The sequence below is a fragment of the Lolium rigidum genome, chromosome 7 (assembly GCF_022539505.1).
Source record: "Lolium rigidum isolate FL_2022 chromosome 7, APGP_CSIRO_Lrig_0.1, whole genome shotgun sequence".
Taxonomy (NCBI): Eukaryota; Viridiplantae; Streptophyta; class Magnoliopsida; order Poales; family Poaceae; genus Lolium; species Lolium rigidum.
The window spans coordinates 212,621,564-212,637,035 of NC_061514.1; the positions used below are offsets into that span (position 1 = coordinate 212,621,564).

The window sequence follows — 15,472 nt, forward strand, 5'->3', positions numbered from 1 at the left end:
GGTGGCCGCTCCGACGTGGAAAGGTGGCGACGTCCAGGACGCATTCCTCTTCGGGAGAAGCTGGGCCACTTGGTGGGCTGCGGTGTGAGAAGGAGAGAAAGGAGCTGGGCCTGCCGGCCGAAATTTGGAGTAGGTTTAGATGGGGTTAGGGTTTTGTTTTAAAAGAAAAGACAAAGGAAATGGTTTATTATAGAAACCATATGAGAGGGAAAAGAAAAATAATTAGAGTTTATAAAATAATTTTATTTAGTAAAACATGGATGATATGATGCATATGCCATGATGACTTGGAACGACACGGAAAAACAAGAGGTGGTGAAAAATCTAATGTTGGGGGTTTTTCTGGGTCATTACAGCCACAGTCTAGACAAGCTCATTTTTGCATCACTATAAGCGCATGAAACATTTTACTCGTATCCAACACCAATCAACTTATTTGAAATAACTCTCAGAGATTAAATGCATTATGGACCAGAGAGCTAATAATACATAAATAAAGAATACTAACGAGCTCTGAACAAAATTCGAATGAAAGAACAAGAGCTAAACGCAGTACCAGAAAACTAGAACACTCCCAGAACAATAACAACGAAAACTAGAGCGTTCTATGCAATTAGAATGGAGCAGGTCTTTCTTCAAAACAAATGTGCCGGGATCCAACATATGCTACAGAAGAAAAAAAACGAAACTAAAAAAAAAGACGCTCCAAGAATAACACATAGCGTATGAAGCAATAAAAATATAGTGCATAGAGAGACGACCTGTTGTTTTGTTGATGAAGAGGGGATGCCTTGGGCATCCCCAAGCTTTGACTCTTGTACCTCTTGGATATTTCTTGGGGTGCAGGGGCATCCCTAAGCTTGAGCTTTTGTCCATTCTTCATCTCATCACATCATTCTTCTATCCCTACACTTGAAAACTTCCTTCATACAAAACTTCACACAATTCTTTATTAGCAGCATTAGTACAATTAAAAAAACAAATCCACTTGGGTTCAGTAATAACATATATCAAGAATCGATTAAAGAATTAGCTACTGTAGCAACCTTTAAAAAAATATCTTTGATCAAAAGAACTCAAAAAGAAGGAGATTTAAGAGGCAAATGCAAATAGTGCAGAAATCTGTCAAAACAGAACAGCCGGTAAAGATCGGTTTCTTAGAAAATCCTCTGTTGCTCATCTGGAAACGTGGTCAACTAAAAACGTTATATAATAACCTCGGGCATGTGCATAAAAAATGACATCTCTAAATTCCGCTCTGGCTATTTTTATGAATTTTTATGGTAACAACACAGAATCTGTTTTCAGGACAGCAACTTCCCCAAATCTTACTTTCTTCCTATTAGAGGCTATTATTGGAACAAAAACGATATAAAATGACAAGGAGAGGTTATTACAGGGGTAATAACTTCCAAGAATCAATAAAAAAGAAAAATTACAGTAAATAAAACATGGGTGTCTCCCATAAGCGCTTTTCTTTAACGCCTTTCAGCTAGGCGCAGAAAAAGTGTGAGCATCAAGTATTATCAAGTGAAGGAGCATTAACATCATAATTTTTTCTAATAATAGATACATAAGGTGACTTCTTTCTTTTAAGAGGGAAGTGTTCCATAACTTTCTTAAGTGGGAATTGATATCTAATAATCCCATCTCTCATATCAATAGCAGCACCAACAGTTCTAAGAAACGACCTTCCCAAAATAATTGGACAAGATGCATCGCATTCAATATCCAAAACACCAAAATCAACAGGGACCAGGTTATTCTTAACCATTTATCAACTCTTCCCAAAGGTTTCTTTACAGCAATATCAACGAGATGAACATCCAAATAATATTTTTCCAACAGTGGCAGTTCGAGCATATCATAGATTTTTCTAGGCATAACAGAAATACTTGCACCAAGATCACATAAAGCATTGCAATAAAAGCCATCTATTTTTATCTTAATGATGGGCTCCCAGCCATCTTCTAACTTTTTAGGAATAGAGGCTTCGTATTTTAATTTCTCCTATCTAATTTGCATAAGAGCATTTGTAATGTGCTTTGTAAAAGCCATATTTATGTCACTAGCATTAGGACTTCTAGCAAGATTTTGTAAGAACTTAATTACTTCAGAGATATTGCGGTCATCAAAATCAAAGTCATTTTTAGCAAAGGTGAAAGGACTTTTGTCTCCCATACTCCGAAAAATTTCAGCACACTTATCAAGAGCAGTTTCAGTTGTTCTAGGCAATTTTGTAGAAGAAGCGGGGACGTCTCCTACACCAATTATTTTAACATTAATAGTAGGAGAGTGGCTAGCATTTGAAACTTCATTACTACTTGTGGTGGTGATGGTACAAACTTTAGTCAAATTATTATTTCTAGCAATTTCATCTTCTCTTTCCCACCTAGCATGCAATTCCGCCAAGATCCTAACATTTTCATCAATTCTAACTTGAATGGCATTCAAAGTTTTATTTTCTTTAAAATCATGAGGCATGACCTTTAATTTAAGAAAATCAACATCATGAGCAAGGCTATCAACTTTAGAAGCAAGAATATCAATGTTTCCAAGCTTTTCCTCAAAAGTTTTATTGAAAGTAGTTTGTTTACTAATAAATTACTTTAGCTTCAAGATTAGAGGGTGCACTTTTATTATTACTGTAGGAATTACCATAAGCGTGGCCATAAGAATTACCATTATTAGCAGGATATGGCCTATAATTGTTGCTACCAAAATTATTCCTATAAGCATTGTTGTTGAAATTGTTGTTTTTAATGATGTTCACATCAACATGCTCTTCTTGAGCAACCAAACAAGCTAACGGAATATTATTTGGATCGACATGAGCTTTACGATTAACAAGCATAGACATAATAGTATCAATTTTATCACTCTAGGACAAGGATTCTTCGATAGAATTTACCTTCTTACCTTGTGGAGCTCTCTCGGTGTGCCATTCAGAATAATTTATCATCATATCATCAAGTAATTTGGTTGGAGCCCCCAAAGGAATGGACATAATGGTACCTCCAGCAGCTAAATCCAGAAGGTTTCTTGAAGAAAAATTTAGTCCTGCATAAAAAGTTTGGATGATCATCCAAGTAGTCAGTCCATGAGTGGGGCAATTCTTTACCAAAGATTTCAATCTTTCCCAAGCTTGAGCAACATGTTCATTATCAAAATTGTCTAAATTTCATTATATCACTTCTCAGAGATATAATCTTAGCAGGAGGATTAAATTTTCCAATGAAAGCATCTTTGCATTTAACCCAAGAATCAATACTATTTCTAGGCAAAGATAGCAACCAATCTTTAGCTCTACCTCTAAAAGAGAAAGGAAACAATTTCAGTTTAATAATGTGACCATCTATATCCTTATATTTTTGCATCTCACAAAGTTCAAAAAATTATTAAGGTGAGAGGCGACATCTTCAGTACTAACACCAGAAAATTGCTCTTTCATAACAAGATTTAATAAATCAGGTTTAATTTCATAGAAGGTTGCTTCGGGAGCAGGTGGAGCAATAGGTGTACAAATAAAATCATATTGTTGGTGCTAGTAAAGTCACACAACTTAGTATTTTCAGCAGACACTACTAGGAAAACGTCTATAGATGGAGAATACCTTGTCGGCGCACCAAGTTTATTATGCGCCGGTGGTAAGTAGTGCCGACGCACCAGCATGTCGCCGCGCCGACGATAATGACAAACTGTCGGCGCACCTAGCAGGTTGATGTGCCGGCGCTAATGACAAACTGTCGGCGCACCTGGCAGGTTGATGCGCCGGCGATAAGATGAGGCTGTGGCTCCCCCCATCCGGGCCAGGCCTAGGAAGTATTGTCGGTGCACCGGACCAGGGGTGCGCCGGTGGAATTTATCTATTGCCTTGCCCGGTGCACCGGCAGTACTTCCTAGGCCTGGCCCGCACGAAATAAAGCCGGGTCGGCTTAATACTGGCGGCGCACCCAGGCCCTGGTGCACCGGCAGTAACCTGGGCACTTATTTCTGCCCAACAACCACTCCCCCCACTACCATTACTCCACTCCTCCCACACAAACCCGAGCCTTCTCCCAACCCAGCTATTTTTTGCCCATTTGTACCCCAAATTTGACCAATTTGACCAAACAAACCAATATTTTTTGAGCAAATCTTCCCTTCCTACATGCATCTCCCACATCCCTATGTAGGTCTAGATCTATCTATCCCACATTGACCGCTCAATCTAGATCTAGATCTATCCATACGCCGTGGTCGCGGCGCGACGTCTCGATCTCGTCGATGAATATATCAAACAAATAGGTGATTAATGAACAAATTGAGGAATGAAATTGACGTATATTGGACATTTGAAGCAAAGCTCGTGTGTGGCATATATGTTGTGTTTGTGCTTGTGTGTTAGCGTTGAAAATGAGTTTCCAACGTTCCGCCGAAATGTTGATTCGTTAAGTTTCCGTTTCGGCACATTTCTGGCGCTCCTATGTCCTACCGTGTAGGAAGGTCATGCCGAAATTTTCCGTGAAAACTACCGATGGATGCTTGGTTCTAATCAATTATATAATCTTGCCGTGCAGGCGATAATGGTTATCAAGATGAGTGAAAGCGTCGTGATGAGATATCTGAAACACGCGATCATCGACATGTATGAAAATAACCTCACGGAGATATTGTGTCCGTGCCGAAGATGCAAACTAGGGAAATGGTTTGACCCCTATTCAGGCAAATTGCAGGGGCACCTGCTCACTAATGGTTTCATGCATGGACACACTCAATGGATGAGTGATGATGGCGCGGAGTTAAATGGGGCGACGGCAGCAGGTGGTAATGGCCGACAAGAAGGAGGGCATCATGATATTGATGAAGATGAAGAGGTTGTCGCACAAGACGATGGAGATCAGTATCATGATGAACAAAATGTTGAAGATGTGGACAATAATCTTGACTACGACGAAGAGGTGCCGCTAGCTTCAGTCGTGCGGGACCCTCATCTTCAAGATCTGCTTCTCGAAAAGACGAAATGCGCCAAGCGGAAATCAAAGCTTGAGCAACTGGAGACAGACTCCAATATTCCGTTGTATGACTCAGGTCGCGGATTGGAGGAGTCCCGCTTGAGAGTTAGTTCTTGATGTGCTGCAGATCAAGGCGAAACACGGATGGACGGACACAAGCGTCGATGACATTCTGGAATACGTGAAAGATCTCCTTCCTACCGGGAACACGTGTCCTGGTAGTCTAGCCGAGGCAAAGAGAATCACGTGCCCTCTCGACTTACCCCACGAAAAGTATCACGCCTGCATCAACGACTGTATCATATATCACAAGGAGCACGTGGACAAGACCAAATGTTCTGTGTGTGACGCTGAACGGAACAAGAAAGGGAAGAAGAAAGCTCATCGGAAAGTTGTGTGGTACTTTCCGCTCGCCCCCCGGCTGCAACGGTTCTACGCGGACCGCAAGGAAGCAAAGCTCAAGCGCTGGCACGCTGAAAGAAAGGAGGCAGTGTTGAATGATGTAGAGCGGATTGAACACCCAGTGCTGACACACCCTTCAGATGCAAACCAGAGGAAAGCATTAGACAATGAATTTGTATGTTTCGGGGCAGATCCCAGAAACATCAGGTTAGGTGCGAGCACAGATGGATTCTATCCGTTCAGAAACCAGAGCAGCACACATAGCACATGGCCCGTGTTTGTATGGATCTACAACCTCCCGCCCTGGCTGTGCATGAAGAGGAACTACATACAGATGAGTATGCTAATTCAAGGGCCGACACAGCCAGGAAATAATATCAACATGTACCTCGAACTATTAAAGAAGGAGCTTGAAACGTTGTGGGTGGAGTAAGGGGTAGATACATGGGACGCCGTCGCGGAAGAATATTTCCCTTTGAGAGCTGTGTTAATCATGACGGTGCAGGACTACCTCGGATACGGTTATATTTTGTGCCAAGTGTGCCATGGACACAAGGCATGTGTTAGGTGCATGGAAGAGACGGTGTTTTTGCAGCTCGGTAAGGATCCCGGCTCTTCGAAAACCGTTTGCATGGGGCATCGAAGGTGGCTACACAAGACTAGCCCGTGGCGAAAGCGTGGAGATCTGTTCGATGGTACAGATGAACCCCGAGGACCTCCACGTAAGAGGAGCGGCGAAGAGATCGATACATTACTGAAAGGTTGGAAGGAGTGCCATGCGTCGGGAAAGATTCGTCAAAAGCCCGGAGAGAAGAAGAACAAAAAGGAAACGACGCCGCTTATTGGTGTATGGAGAAGGAGGTCCGTGTTTTGGGAATTGCCGTACTGGAAAATTCTCGATACACCTCACTGCCTTTATGTCATGCATATCACAAAGAATGTGTGCGAAACCTTGGTTGGCACTCTTCTCAACATGCCGGACCGGACCAAAGATGGGCCGAAAGCAAGACACGACCTGAAAGTTTTGGGCATCAGGGAAGAGCTTCAGATCCCGCCGACCCAAGACGGACAGTCAGAGCATAAGACGGATGGCGGTCAGAAGCGCAAAAGGATTAAATAGCCAGACTATTACTGCCCCCCTCCTGCTTCACTTTTAGTCCGGCTGAGGTCTATCAATTTTTCAATTGCCTTCTAGGAGTCAGAGTGCCCTTCGGTTACTCTGGGCTAATAAGCAGATTCATGGACCCCAAGAAACGAAACTTCAGCGGCATGATGTCTCATGAATGTCACGTGATGATGACGCAGATTCTTCCGGTTGCAATCTGAGGTATAATGAATGACCATGTCCGTGCAACGCTGACTGGGCTCTGTAACTTCTTCGATGTCATAACTCGGAAGTCGACAAGCGTGAAGAAACTCGCAAGGCTCCAGGAATAGATCGTGGTGATCCTATGTGAGCTTGAGATGTATTTCCCGCCTGCATTCTTTGACGTGATGGTCCATTTGTTGGTCCATATCATGGATGATGTCACAAATCTAGGGCCGGCATTCCTACACAACATGATGCCGTTTGAAAGAATAAATGGGGTCATTAAAGGATACGTTCATAACAGGTCGCATCCAGATGGAAGCATTGTCCAGGGCTGGCTCACCAAAGAGTGTATCTCTTTCTGCACGAATTACCTAGACATTGAGGACCCTGTTGGTTTGCCTCAAAACAAGCACCTCCGCAGGTTCGAGGGAGTAGGCCACAAAAATGGAAGGAAGGAACTGCACGTGCACATGTCTGGTCAGACTTCCGACTTTGATAGGGCCAACGTAGTAGTGCTACAACACATTGACTTGATTGATCCTTGGTTGAAAGAGCAAAAAACCATGATAGAGAACAGTGGCAAGTCGATGACGGAAGCAGAAATATTCAGAGAGCACAACTCCTCTTTCGCGCGCTGGTTCAAAGACCACATTGATGCTAATCCCCCACCAATGGATTGTGACGAGGATAAACTAGTATTGGCCTTGTCACATGGCCCCGCGCCCAACATCATGACTTACCAAGCGTACGATATCAACGGGTACACATTCTACACGGAAGAAAAAGACAAGAACATCGTTTACCAGAACTCAGGGGTAACGATGGATTCCTATACGGGTGACGTAAAGACTAGATACTACGGAAGGATCGAGGAAATCTGGGAGCTTAGCTACGCTGGGGAGAAAGTGACTATGTTCCGTATCAGATGGGCTAAGAGCGTCACAACGGTAATTCACCACCATGTTTCTACCCGAAGCCAACAAATCAAAGTCCACGAACACCACCGCGCAGAATGAGCCATGGGTATTGGCAGAACACGTGCACCAATGCTTCTTCATAACCGACCTATCTAGGCATAGCCGTGTTATCGTGAGGAGAGGCAAGAGGACCATCTTCGGAATGGATGGAGTCGCCAATGAGGAAGACTTCGAAGGACAGATCGGAGACCCAATGATGGAAGAATCCGAGGACGAAGACACAACACACACCACAAGAAGAAGCAGGACCACGCTACTGAGGTTAGGTCGACCCTTCAAAAGAAGAAGTGACGAAATGGGGCGAAATTATTCAACGACGAGCAAGAAAAGCAAGAAGAAAGTGAAACACTCTTCTCGATCGATGATGTAAAACTTTATTTGCAATGTATAACTCATATTTTGTGTAATACATAACTCATATGGTGTTGGCCAATAATTTATGTATAACTAATTAATATTGTGTTGGTCAATATTTTTTGTATGTATATATAACTCATATCTTCATATGTTTACATAACTCATGCATATTGCTTTATTATTATCTTGAAAAGATAAGAACATAAATATACTAGAAAAGGTCAGGAAATAATAGAAACATAAAAGAAACATAAAAGAAATAAAGAAAAACAAAAGAGAGTGGTGGGAATTGCATGATTTGGCCTAGTCCCAGGTATACCCGCAGTAGTCTTACTGCCGGCGCACAAGGGCTATGGTTCGCCGGGGGTAAACTTGTCCCCGGTGAACCATAGCCATGGTGCGCCGACAGTAAGACTACTGCGGGTATACCTGGGACTTAACCACGCTATCCTCTCTTCCTCACATCCATTCTTCCCCGTACCCTAACCCGCGACTACGACGAGACGACGACCACCCGCAAGCGCCGCCACCCGCTGTTCTGCACCAGCCCCCGTCCTCCACCATCCACCTCCACCAGCCCCCACCACCTGCCCCGTACGCCGCCGTCGACCCCTGCTGGTAGTCGAGGAGGAGCCGCCGCCGCCATCGGATCCACCGCTCGCCCGCCGCCACAGAGAGGAGGTGCAGGAGCAGGAGACCCGTACCTGCCGCTAGCCCGCCGCCGTCGACCCCTGCTGGTAGTGAGGTAGCTCCGCCCCCAATCCCCCTTCCCCGTACCCTAATTTTTTTGGTTGCCTCTGTGATTTCATTCATCTAATGAGAAAGCAGAATATTAGAATATTAATTTCTTACCTAGGTGGGTGTAAGTATGTTAACTGTCGATAATAAACCTTGAGTTGATTGCTCACTGTTCCAGCTGTGTTGTTTCTCCATGTATCACAGATTTATGAGAGAAGATTGTGTTGAACTGTTACTGTTCTTGTTTTTTTTCCAACCGGGCTATCACCCCTTGTCCATTAATTTATGTTATTGTTCTTGTGTTCACAATACATCATATATGCAAATGCTACTGAAAATTCCTAATGCAAATGCTACTGAAAATGCCTATTGCAAATGCAAATGAAAAATGCCTAATGCAAATGAAAATGAAAATTCCTAATGCTGTACTTTTGGTCATCTGGTGTTTGGTCACTCCTATTGCTGTGTGATTTGGTACTACTAAGATATGCTTGGTACTACTAAGTAGGCTAGCAAAAGGATTAGAACATATTCATGTTAAAGAATTAAATAAATGCAATAGCAGGTGAAAGAGTCAATTTTGAAGTTCAAATTTGAAGAATTAAGCACATCACTGTCTAGATGAGTTAAGTACTTAGGTTGATTAGTTAGCTTTACTCAATGTCCTAATAGAGGTTAGGCCGATGTGAGGACCCTTCCATATAGACGTTAAATGTTTACTTATAGTAGAACTCAATTTTTCCCATCACGAATCATGGCATTGATCATCTAGTATGAAGTATTTATCAAGCACACTATGGATTGTAGTCAATTCTTCCCCTTTTCTGCTGATGCGAAGGTCAACTGCTCTTTCCATATATAGGGAAAAATGTAATGCTTACTCAGTCACCGAATGAATAGGTATACATTTAAATGACCTTTAAATACTACAATTATGTACGAGGCCACCTAAAATCCCATTACCAATTACCATAAAAACACTAAAAGGTGAGGTGTCAGTTAACTGTATACATATATTAAGAACATTTTCGAAGTACTAAGTTGCAGGCCATAGCACAAATACAGAGTAAAGAAGGAAGTGAATGATAATTCAGTATCATATAGGTCACAACACAGCAACAAGGCTTCCTCTATATAACCAATCACTAAGAATAACCAGCTTGATTCGACATTATCCAACTTAAACTTTGGAAAATACAACATAGGAGCTTGGGGGAGTCCCTGGGCTCTCCAGCACTTGGCTAAACACAAAGAAATTTAACTAATTTTGCTCTTTCTTGTGTGTTCAATTTGTGATTCCCTAGAGGCCGGTCCCCTCTGCCACTAGAGTGAAGCTCCGCCACTCAAGACTAAATTTGCTGACGGACATAGGAAAAAGTAGAGCACTGCCAGCGCTCGTTTGGTCACTCCTATTGTTGTGTTATTTTACTGTACTTAGCTAGACACATGAGTTATCTTCTGAAATCAGAATGTCAGCACCTCTGTATGTTTAAAACCTTGTGATCTGTACCTCTCTTTTTCTAAAGAAATACATATATGTGTTCTTGTTTCAAGAGTTATGCTTTTCTCGCGAGGCGTTCTTTTCTTATCTAGACTAGATAGGGTCCCTCCACTGTACAGCCGCCGCCTCCTCGCTCCCTACGCCGCCCCAGTTCTGTTCCATGGTGACAGGATAGGCCGCGGGCAACCCCGTCTCGTCGGCCTGGATCGAGCCAACCTCGAGCTTGCCGAACAGGGCTCGATCCGCTTCAGACATCCGCTGGCGTTTTGCCTCCAGCCGACATGCTACTCCTGCTATCTGGGTGGTGATGTGTGGATTTGAGCCGTTGTGTTCTTAATTGCATATTGGATCCATTGAGGCAACCAGCGTGATTGTACCATCTGACACCCCGTGGTAAGAAAGGAACAACAAATCAGGTTCTGCCACTTACATCCGGTTGAAACTATCACCTGTGTATGTTTCTTGATAATTCATTCCCCACTATATTAATTTTCTATGGATATGTGCTAACACTGCCGCTCCTTCTCTAGCAAGGAGACTCAAAGGTAAATCTCCCCAAGGGCTGCAATGAAGCATGTGTTCTCATTCACCTGGTAGGATTTTTAGTTTTCCTCTCATGTAACACTATGATGATGGCAGTTTAACTACGAAGTACCTTTATTTTTCATCTCCTGTAAATTTAAAATAATTCCTTTGCTCCATAACTTGAATGTTAGTACCGTGTAAAATATATGTTGGCTTTGCATCATTTTCCTTATTTCCTTCCACTTTAAAAGTCAAAAATTATATATCAGGCGGCATTCTCTTTCGTGATTTATTGAATCATTTTTACCAATACTTTTTCTCTATCTCCATTTCGTGAATCCGTAGTTCACATTTGCGTGCCCAATGTTCTAGTTAGCATTACTATTCTATACACCAAAGTCTTACCATGTGCTTGATTAGGTTGATGCACTAGAGAACAATGTTTGTACTTCTGTCATGGTTCGTTGTATTCTAGGAACCCGTGGTCATGGATTGGTGAGGAGAGGAATAAGGACCACAAGTTTACTATGGGAAATAAAAGATTCCTGTCATTTTAAGCACATACAAACATTCGCTATTTTTTGTTTTTACCTTTCATGGCCGCCAGACAAGCATATGGAACAGAGGTTTATAACTGGATCAATTAATCTTAAACTAATGTTCTTTTGTACTTTATGATTTTAATTCCTTGGCTGCCAATAATAAACTGACTAAAACATGTTTTGGAGAAGTTTTTTATTTACTTACCCAAAGAATAAATGGAAACTTCTTTACGGGATTCTCTTTACCAATCTATTGTAACATTTTAATTACTAGCCAAGACATTGAGCTGTGCAATCTGTAATGATTAAATTCCATTTTTCCTTGCCATTGATTGTATAGCATCATAGCTGAAGTAAGATAAATCAGAGACATGTGAATGCTAGCATTTCACTTATTTGGTAAATGCAACATGATTTTTTTATATGAACATGATTTCTTTGTTTGTATCAGGTTAAGCACATCATCGCAGTCCTGCGCCATTTAGGTCCATACAAAGAAGACCTAATGAAAGAATTTGCACCTCAACAAGATGGTGGAAATATAAAACAGTGAAAGGAAATTGCAGCTATGCATATGAACAACACGTGTAGGTGGTGGTGCCGTTCTTTGGAGTTCAAGCTTCTTGCTACATAACAAACTACTCTTTGTTGTCTATGATGGATTGCAAGTTCTTATACCATTGTGTTAGTTGTACAAATATTATGTCATATTGGGTGATGTGAAAGTATCATTGGTACTACTACCTCCGTTTCAAGGAATAAGGCGCCCTCGTTTTACGAGCTTTTTGTTTGACCAAGAATTACTTGAAATAGATAAAGATTGTTTGTATGAAATTAGTATCACTAAAAAGTGTTTTTCAATACGAATCCAACGATACTATATACATATAATACAATTAAGATTTTGTTGCTCAATTTTTATGGTCAAAGTTCGTCTTGGAATACGCGTGCGCCTTATTCCTTGAAATGGAGGTAGTATATCTTATTGTGCTATATGAAATATCCATGGAAAATGTATTTTATTTGTATATCATATTATTGTGCTATCTGGAATATTCGTGGAAAACTCTTTTTTTATTACCATCGATCGCAACCAGTGACATGCATCTCCTTTGCCTGTCACCAGTATGCATATACTAGTGACGGGCACTTTTCCTGTCATTAGTAAACTCATACCAGTGACTAGTCATCAGTGACAGGTGTCGAGGGTGCTCCTCGGCAATGCCCTCCGATAGGGGCTTAAGGTTGATGGAATCCTGCAAGCTGGCACGAGACATCGGTTCACAGACAAGCGGGGAGAGCGATTTACCCAGGTTTGGGGCCCTCGATGAGGTAAAACCCTTACGTCCTGCCTGTATGTTCTTTGATTATGATGAAAACAGGTTACAATGGGGTGCCGAATAGTTCGGCTGTGATCTCGTCGAGATGTTGGTTCTAGGGTAACCTAGTTCTAAGCTTCTGCTGGCTAGTATTGCTAAGATTGATTGTGTCCTTCGATAGCCCCTCTCCTGGCCTTTATATAGGTGGCCAGGTCCCGAGAGATCTAATCGAGTACGAGTAGGTTTACAGTAGATCTATCTCCAATCTTTCCTTGTTCGGCTTCCTCCGTGTCTTGTACTCCAAGTAATCTTCCGTCACACCGCCCTAGTGGCCCATCTTGCCGTCGGGTTCCTTCATGGGCCTCTTGTTGGACCACGTAGGGTAGAGCAACATTGGTTACCCGAAGGGTAATGCCCACGTCAGTAGCCCCCGAGTGTCTAGCCGAACATAATTCGGGTAGAGACTAGAGCATGTCTTCTTCCGAAGTCCTTCTCCTCGATCAGTCTTGCGTTTCTCTTATCTTCTATTTTCTATCGGGTGCGCGTCAGCGCTCCCGATGGGAGTAGCCCCCGAGTCTAGGTACGGATGCTTGCAATCCGTGCGTAGACTCAAGTTGTACTACTCGAACATTTTCTTCACCCGAAGCTTTTTCCTGCAAGTCTTTGTAGTCCATCCGATACATTTTCTTTCAGCAAGGGATAACGAATAACGTGCCCAACTTCTGTTGGTTAATTGCCGATGGCAAAACAACGTTACCCTACACAGAATCAAGTCCCCGGGCATGATCCTGGAGTGCGAAAAAGTTTTATCGGGTGCGCGTTCAGTGCTCCCGATGGGAGTAGCCCCCGAGTCTGGGCACGGGTGCTTACATCCGGGTACAGACTCAAGTTAAAATTTTCCTCCGAACCTTTATTCTATCGGGTGCGCGTCAGCGCTCCCGATGGGAGTAGCCCCCGAGCCTAGGTGCGGATGCTCGCAATCCGTCCGTAGGCTCAAGTTGTTCACCCGATACTTTCTTATCTCTTCGTATGCAATCATTCCTCATGACGTCATTGATGTCGTTTTTCTGTCCCCTTGATTTTGACTGATAAGACGCAACCTGCCAGCCCTGTTTTCGAGCAATTCCTGCTCCTCTTTACACGGTTAGCGAGGCACCTCCTTGATTTCCGCAACCATTAACTGAAGAAAAGGCCCATTAACAATACGAAGCCTTCCTTAAGTTCCCCAAGAGATAGAAATCCCTAACATTCTCCTTCATTCAATCCTTCGCTGTTCCTCTTCTTCTCCTGTTCACAACCGCTCGTGCCGCCACCACTGTCTTCCGATTTCTCCTAGATCTCACAATGGTGAAGAAGAAGAACCCTAGCGCCGCCGCCAGTTCCACGAGCGGCGGTGCCGCCGCCAAATCTTCCTCGATTCTTTCGAAGGAAGGCGCGCCTGGCGCTCCCCCCCAGCTCCGGCGCCGATGGCGCCACCAAGTTCAACAGCCAGGCCCGGAGATTGGACAGCCTCTACCGTCACCAAGCTTGACGAAAAAAGATCCCGAAGCCTGGGATTGATCTCCTTCGATGAGGGGAATGTGATCTTTCCAGGTGCGATTTCTTGACCTAATCCCCCTGCCGGTTTTACCGTGATGTTCTTATCGTTCTTATACCGAGGCCTTTCGCTTCCCGTCCACGAATTCATCCTCCACCTCTTGCGAACTTACGAAATCCAGTTATGGCAACTCACTCCCAACTCAATCCTCCACGTTGCTGTGTTTATCACCCTCTGCGAAGCATATCTGGGCGTTGAGCCTCATTTTGGGTTGTGGAAAAAGATCTTCTATGTGAAAAGATACAGCAGTAGTAACGGATCTTTTGTCACCGGAGGAGTGGGATTTGTAGCTCGTTCGGATGTCAATTACTTCAATTTCCCAATGAAAGAGTCCGTGCAAGGGTGGAGATTGAAGTGGTTCTAGATCAAGGATTCCTTATCACCCGAATCTCAGCTTCCCTGTTTTGTCGATGCCCTTGAAGCCAAGCCCAAGAATTCCTGGAAGAATGTTCTCTCTCCTGACGAAAAAGTAGCTGATGGCCAAACCATGGTTGGTACTGAGGTAGCGGCAGTGTTCTTGAAACGTCGAGTCCAACCAGTTATGGCTAGAATTCGTCCAATGTGGTTGTATTCGGGTCCAAAGGATGAAACCAGAATTAACGCTGCCGAGCTGTCGGAAAAAGAACTGCTTGATGAAGTTCGTCGACTCACTTTCTTCAGCCAAGAAGACTCGATCCCATTGTTGTCCCCGTATACTCCTTTTGATGCCGATCATCCACCACCAGAGGTAATTTTCCTCCTCAGATTCTTCTTATGCTGCTATTTACTTAATCAACATGATTACTGTTATTCTCATTCGTCTTTTCTTCTACAGACCCTCGTAGCTTCCGGGGAATTTCAAAACTTGCCAAATGATACTTCTGAAGGAAGAGGCTCTTCAGAACCCGTTGACTCTTGTACTGTCGAGCATAAGAACCCAACAAGCGATCACAATGACCCGACAGATTCTGAAACTGCTCACACCAATCTCCCCCCATCAGCCGATGACACTTCCGACACAGAGGGATCAGTGCGTGATGATGACGCTGATCACAATGCCTTTGTTAATGCAGCTGTGGAGGAGACCAGGGCTCCACCTACGAAGATATCAATCAGCGGCTTTGCCGATGAAGATGATCTCCTTGATATGTAAGTGTTTTTCTTCTTCTTACTATTTTCAGCTCCTTGGTCTTTTCATACTTTTCTCATGACTTAGTCGAACAAACCTT

General features: G+C 43.1%; 1 long non-coding RNA gene across 1 annotated transcript; it reads left to right on the forward strand.

The window, feature by feature from the left end:
* The first annotated feature begins 10,407 nt into the window (after positions 1–10,407).
* Positions 10,408–12,147, forward strand: LOC124679409. Its single transcript, XR_006994972.1, has 3 exons — positions 10,408–10,674; positions 10,812–10,874; positions 11,800–12,147. It is a non-coding gene; the product is annotated as an uncharacterized LOC124679409 (long non-coding RNA).
* The last annotated feature ends 3,325 nt before the right edge of the window (positions 12,148–15,472 follow it).